The sequence below is a fragment of the Elephantulus edwardii genome, unplaced genomic scaffold (assembly GCF_000299155.1).
Source record: "Elephantulus edwardii isolate Elephantulus edwardi_28Jun2011 unplaced genomic scaffold, EleEdw1.0 scaffold00599, whole genome shotgun sequence".
Taxonomy (NCBI): domain Eukaryota; kingdom Metazoa; phylum Chordata; class Mammalia; order Macroscelidea; family Macroscelididae; genus Elephantulus; species Elephantulus edwardii.
The window spans coordinates 133954-141271 of record NW_006400349.1 but is presented as its reverse complement, the minus strand read 5'-3'; the positions used below and the strand labels follow the sequence as shown (position 1 = coordinate 141271).

The 7318-nt window shown below is 41.1% G+C and overlaps 1 non-coding gene across 1 annotated transcript; it reads left to right on the top strand.

Moving 5' to 3' along the window:
* The first annotated feature begins 1151 nt into the window (after positions 1–1151).
* On the top strand, positions 1152–1223 carry TRNAH-GUG. The gene has a single exon. It is a non-coding gene; the product is annotated as a tRNA-His (tRNA).
* The last annotated feature ends 6095 nt before the right edge of the window (positions 1224–7318 follow it).

Sequence of the window (7318 nt, the reverse complement as noted above, 5' to 3'; positions counted from 1 at the left end):
TTAATTAGGAGCCTTACTGAGTAGAGCCTCAGTAGCAGTTTGAATCCACCAGAGGCTCCATGGAAGAAAGATTCTGTTCGCAGTCTCACCAACCCCGCAGCCGTTCTCACTCTGGGGTTTACTTTCTTTTCAAGGAGCTCTGAAAGAAAGAATAAAAAACACAGACAATGCAATTTTGACCTAAAATGGGGAGGAGGCGACGCGGAGAGAAGTTAGGTAAAGCTTAGTTTTCCCAGAGGAGTCGAAGCTGAAAGCACAAATCACATGTTTAACCAGGTGGGAAAAGGAAAAGGATAGAGAATTTTATCCCGAGAGGGGAATCGCGTTCCCAAAACAGCTAGCAGGCAGTAGGGGCAGGTAGGAGAAAGGGTCGGTCGGTTCGCATAACTCTGGGACCAATGAGAAGCACCTTCTCAGATTCCTTCTTGCAACCTGTGTGCAGTTGTCGAGTCGGAACCGATCCATAGCTGGTTTCCAGAAGCAGGAAACTACAGGGGAGCAAACTGCCCATCCATCCGGGGAGCAGCTACTAGATTAGAACCATGTGCAGAGAGAAAGTTTCAATGAGGTCTTAGCGGCCCAAGATGCCAAGCGTTTTCTCGGAGCTTGGAGCAGGCGGACCAAATCCTGCTGCACCCTGCTGGCTGCTCGCAGAACAGCCGGTTAGGACCGAGTCCGAGACGCACGGGACTCCAGACGCACTTCCGGCGCCTGTTGAAAAGCCGGCGGCGCCAGTCTAACAGCCGGCTTCCACGCCAAGCACGCCGGCCAGGTTTGGTCTTAGAAAAAGTCCAGGTCGGCCTAGAAGCAGCGCCCTCTTCCCGTGGTTGACCGAGAACTGTTTGTAGGGTTGCAGTGGGAGTTGCAGGTATGCCCCCGAGGGTTCAACAGCTTCAGACAATTCCTTATCGGTTAAAACATCATTTTCGTTCCCTTTGGCAAGTCAGAATCAGCTTGACGGCCTTGGGTTTGGTGTGAGGTTTTTAATTAGAAGTAAACTTTTTTAATGGGGAAAAAAAAAAGCTTTAACTATGTATTCGAACCTAAGATAAGCAAGGAGAGAAAGATCTTGTGCTTGCTGTTTAAACGACCAAAAAGAAGATGTTACTGACAATAGGAATGAGCATCCTCGCAGTCATCACTGTCGGTGTGCCGTGATTGTATAGTGGTTAGTACTCTGTGTTGTGGCCGCAGCAACCTCGGTTCGAATCCGAGTCACGGCAGTAAGTGGCTGTTGTGCTATTTTTACTTTTTAATTAATTTTAATGAAAGCTTACAGAGACTTGGGGTTTCCATTCATTCACTGTTGCAGTTTTCTCCCTGCCCACCCCCCACCTCCCAATTCGCTCTTCTCTTTGAAAAGCAAAAGAAAATTTCTTTCATCGTTATACTACTATCCCTTTCCCAAAATCCACTCCACTGTACAGCCTTCATTCTGGACTCCTGTTATGACAATAATACGTAATCATATATCCTTTTTAAATAGTTCCCTCCCTCATCTGTTTCAATGCAGTATACATTATTTATCACCTCTTTCTCAGTCTCCCCTCAACCCCAGTGTTAACCCCATTTTACAACAGTGGCCCTATGCAATATTTGCCCTTTTGTGACTGAGATATTTCACTCAGCATCATGTCCTTCAGGGTCACCCATTTTGTATACTATTTCATGAGTTCCTTGTTTTTCAGTGCAGCCTAGTATTCTATGGTGTGAATGTACCAGAGCTTCTCTATCCATTTGTTTGTTGATAGGCACTTGCAGTGTTTCCAACTCTTGCTTTTGTGAACAAAGCCGCAATAAACATGCATGTCCATATATCTGTTTGGGTGGCAGTAATGGTTTTTTGGAGTATATTCCCAGTAGTGGAATTGCTGGATCAAATGGTATCTCTATTTGCAACTTTTTGAGAAAGCGCCATACCGCCTTCCATAGTGGTTGCACCATTTTACACTCCCACCAACAGTGAACAGGGTTCTAGTTTCTCCATAACCTCGCCAGCATTTGATGTTTGCTACTCTGTTAAATTTTTCTATTCTTACTGGGGTGAGATGATATCTCATAGTTGTTTTGACACTTTCGAATTTTCAATACACTGTCAAGGAGTTGTAAAATTGAATAGACATGCACTTTAATTCTAACAAAAATAGGTAGTTATTTCATCATCTTCCCCAAATAGCCAAATCTGTGGATTTGTGGGTTTTTGTTGTTGGCATTTGTTTGTTTCCTCTCTCCAAGGTGCCATTCCTAACCCCACTTCAAACCCTTATCTACATAGTCCTATTGGTGTTCACTGGGCATGCGACAGAAAAAGCCATGATTAGGAAACATTTTAAATGGAAAAATCTTTCTTAAACCACTACTATTAAAAAACAAAGATTTACACACAGAAGCAATCTTGGAGTTTTGGTAGGGGTAGGAAAAGAAAGAAAGGGGAGTAAATATTAATAAATTTCTAAGTTGAGTAAAGGGAAAGACAATACAAAATAAGGGATTGATTAGATATTGAACTAAACCATATTAATCAACAGTAATGTTATAAAAAAAGAACATATGAATGATTGTATGAAAAAATATGAGTTCTAAACCTTCGCTCAATAAAAAAAGTAAAAAAAAAAATAGATCACTTGGGTGAAGAGAAATACACAAGAGAATACGCAAGAAATACACAAGAGAAATATACAAGAAGTTGATTAGATATTGTAACCAGTGGAAGAATGTCGCAGTTCCCCAGTCCTGACCAGTCTTTGAGGAGGCCTATGTCTTGAAAAGGGTAGACCACATTCTGACTAGGAGACTGGATGACCAGATCCTAATAAGGCCCTGGGCCCGGGCCCAATCGCATACTGACAGGACTCCTGCCCCCAAATTCCTGAGCAAACGACCATCCTCTTTAAATCACCTTAACAGTCCCTATAAAAGGAAACTGCTTTTGTCTGCCTGCATGCCATTCTGTGTGTGGGTGCATGTGCGCGTGTGTTGGGGGGGGGGAGTGAAAATTGTATTTAGAATTATCACTCTGGACTCAGTTTAGATGATCCCAATTTTGTTGGCAGCATGGGAAGCATCATAGTCAGGAGCGAGTCAAAGTAGGCCTTCTCTCCATCAGGCCTAATCATGGTGTTGACCTTGGCCACATCAATGTCATAGAGCTTTTTTACAGCTTTTGTGATTTGGTGTTTGTTGGTCTTGGCAATCACAGTGAACACAAGTGTGTCATCTTTTATCTTATCCATAGTCAGGCGAAACTCCTGGGGGTGCTCTTCTGGGGTTATCTGGGGTGCCTTCAGAGTCTCATCGTCTTAAGTCATCAGAAGGTGGGTGATGTGAGGATCTCTCTTTTTTTGGTGTGTGTGTGTGGCTGTGGATGCCCTTCAGGACTGCCTTTTTGGCCTTTAATGCCTTTGCTTTGACTTCAGTTTTGAGAGGGGTGGGGCTTTCACGCCATGTTCACAGAAAGTTGTGTGATAATCTGACCTGCTTTGCGTTCAGTTACTTAGGGTCCCTTTCAGTTCTATTTAATAAAGACCTGTTAGATTCTTGGGACCAGTGTCATCTTCTTCTATCTCTCTCTCCTCTTTTCTAACAGTAATTAGCTGCATTAAACAATGGTAATGTTATAAAATAGTATACATTATCCAATGAAACTGTAATTACAATGTTATAAATCAAGATATATGTGAATGTAAAACCCATATGATTTGTAAACTCTCACTCAAAAATATTGAAAACTTTCCCTTTTTAACATTGGAGACATGAGAAAATTACTTCAAAAATAGATCCACCCCTAGTTACATGTCAAGCCTGAAATTCCCCCCAGAGTTTCTAATTTTAGCCAGAAAATAGACAGGCTTCTCAAGTTAACAACACTACTGAGATACTGACTCTTTAGAAGAATCAACCACTTAAGATCAAAAGGGCAACAATTGCTAGGTGATAAAGCTCAGGTAGCAGGAAGGGATTGGCTGGAAGGAATGGAAACTAAAGGATAGATCACAAGAAGAAAGGGGGAAGGGCACTGTTTCAGGATCAATGTTTCACTTAGACTGTTGTTGTTAGATGCCATCAATTGATTATGACTCATAGTAACCCTATGAACAGATCTGAACCCTGCCTTATCCTGTGACATCTTATGATCTCCAACATACTGTAACCCACTGTTAACGTCATTGTATTAATCCATCATGGTGAGGGTGTAGACTATTCAAAAGTACATTAACATATTAGCTGGACCATTCAAAAGTTCACTAACTTAAAGTATATGAGTTTATAAACATTATGGTATTTACATTGGAGGAAGGCACACAGACCTTTCTTAGAGAAATATAAATCCTAGGATAGAAAAGGAAAATTTTACACTAAAGTTCCTTTCTTCTGATATCAGCAGAACTCCAGAAGATGTACCACCCTAATACCTGCTTTTGATTAACAGGACAGTTTGTCATTTACTTCTCAAAGGGGAAGTAAAGGGTTCTTCCTCTAAGGTACTAGGCCTTAATGAGATTAGAAAAAGAAATATATCCCTGTCCATGAGGAACAAGTCAAGGGATGACTGAAGCTCAGCTGAGAAAGCTGAAAAACTGACAGAGGTGGTCTTGAGATGAACCAAGTCATGGCCTACATCAAAATTAATCAGAGGCAAACCTCACTCTTGGATATGCACCAGATTAAGTTGGTTTTGAGTCATAGCAAGCCTCCATCAGGTCTCCGAGATCCAAAGTTTTTATGAAAGGAGACTGCATCTTTCTTCCAAAGAAGGGCTCACCTTTTGGTTAGCAAATGCATATCTTATGCACTACTCCACCAGGATTCCTTCATTCTTGGGCACAGAATAAAAACTCTACCACCACCTCAGAGAGCCTTGATGGCACTGTCAATAATGGATGTGACCCTGCTTGCTGAAACTGGGAAGGACCTGAACCACTTGCTGAAGAAGGTCAAGTACTGCAGCCTTCAATATGGATTGAAACAAAGGAAACAAAGATTCTCACCACTGGGCTGATTGGCAGCATCATGACAGATGGTGAAGAGATTGAGATTGTAGACAGCTTCAGTTTGCTTGGCTCTACAATCAACACTCTTGGTACCAGCAGCAGGAAATTAAAAGATTAATTGCATTGGGAAAATCTGCTGTCAGAGACCTCGCCAAAGTATTGAAGAACAACGATGTTGGTCTGGAAACTAAGATGTGTCTGATACAGTCCATGGTCTTTGCAATTACTTGCTATACATCTGAAAGCTGGACAATGACTAGGGATGATAAAAGAAGAATCAATGCCTTTGAGCTGTGGTGCAAGAAAGAGTCTTGAACATACAATGAATGGACTGCCAAGAAAACAAATAGGTTTGTCTGGGAGAGAATGAAACCAAGTTCTCCTTGGAGACTAGCATTTAGAAGCCCCATCTCATAAAACTTTGGGCACATGGCCAGGAGTGACCAGTCTTTGGAGAAGGACTTCATGCTCAGAAGGATGGAGGGATAGCAAAAGAGAGGGGAAACCCTGGATGAAATGGATTAATGCAATAACTGGGGACATAGGGATTGGTGTGTCAGAATCAGTGAGACAGGTTCAGGACAGGGCAGGGTTTACAGCTGTTGTACATGGGTTTAGCTATGGGTCACAGGCAACGCAACGGCACATAGCAACAAAACCAGGAAGACATGGACTGGATCAACATCAAGAAACCCTTGGACCAACGGGAAACATCAAAATAGATGGAGAAAAGATTGACATTGTCAACAAATACATTTTACTTGGATTCACAATCCATTCTCTTGCTAACAGCAGTTAAGAAATCAAAAGAGCATGTTACTTTGGGAAAATCTTCTGTCAAAGACCTCTCCAGAGTTCTAAAGATCAAGGACGTCAGTTTAAATAATAAGATGCACCTGATCCAAGCCATTGTCTTTCCAATTATTTCCTATGCACCTGAATGTTGGGCATTGAATAAAGATGACAAAAGAAGAATTGAGGCCTTTAAATTGTAGTGTTGGAGAAGAGCATTGAATATCCCATGGACTGTCAAGGAAACAAATGAGTATGTACTGAAAGATGTGAAACCAGGATGCTCTTTAGCGGTGAAGAAAATGAAACTTAGGCATGTTGTCAGGAGGGCCCAGTCCTTGGGGGGAAAAAATTATATTAGGGAATGTGGATGGTCAGAGATAAGAAAGGAAGACGTTTGACAAGATGTATCGATGCAGTGACTGTAACAAAGGGCTGGAGCATTTTGTGAGGATGGCACAGGCAAGGTTCACAGGGTTGTTATGAATCATAGTGGATTTGATGTCACCTAACAACAATGTAAGATATCCAACGGTAAATCAGGTAAAAAGTTGGATATCATGGGTAAAGTTTTGGGGCCAGGTCGTGGCTGAGATCTGAGTGAGGATGTAACCACATTGCATCAAGTGAGTGAGAGAAGATTTGGGGAATTATCATCAGTAGATGGACCTGAGAGGTAAAAGCTAACAAAATTAGAGAAGAAAAAACTAAAACAAGTTCAGAATGTGGTGTCCAGGAATCCAAATGAAGACATATTTTTTCAGAAGGAGGAAACAATCAGCTCTGCCAATTGCTGCTGAAAACTTCAGCAAGATGAGAAATAACAATTTCCAACTATATATAGAAATCCCAAGTAATGCAATTAAAATGTAAGTGGAGTATTAGGGGTACAGGCAGATTGAAAAAGGTTAAATAAAAGTGAAGAGATGAAAGAAAGAAATGAAATATGAGTAGGAGGACCCTTCTAACTGTAAATGGAAACACAGTATATTCTCTTTAGTAGCTGAAAGGGTATGTGGAAACAAGAGGACATTTCTTTCTAATAAAATAAATAAAATATTTTTCATTTCTACATGAAAATTCATATAGAGATAAAATTCCTAACCACTTCTTTTTTTAATAGGGAAAAGAGAAGGGAATTGTTAGAAACTGTTGTTGACTATTAGAGAGGTTATTGAACTTCTTTTTCATGGAAAACTAGGCAAGTCACACATAGAAAATGCATGACATCGGTGTATGTGGCGTTGACAAGCGCTGTACTGTGCCATCCTGTCTCTTACCCTATTCTGAATTGCTTTAGTGGATATGTCACAAAATTACCAGAAAGACAATAAAAAATTTAGAAGTGTAAGCAATAAGGTCATTTTCTAGTCCTGTATCACACCAAGAACACAGGGAATTGTGTCTCTAAGTTCCTTGTTTTTTAGATGCCGTGGAGTCGACTACAACTCATAGCGAACCAAACAACAGGTTGAAAACCTTTACCCTCACAATCTCCACCAAGCTCATGTTCATGGTAACAGTCACCGGGACAG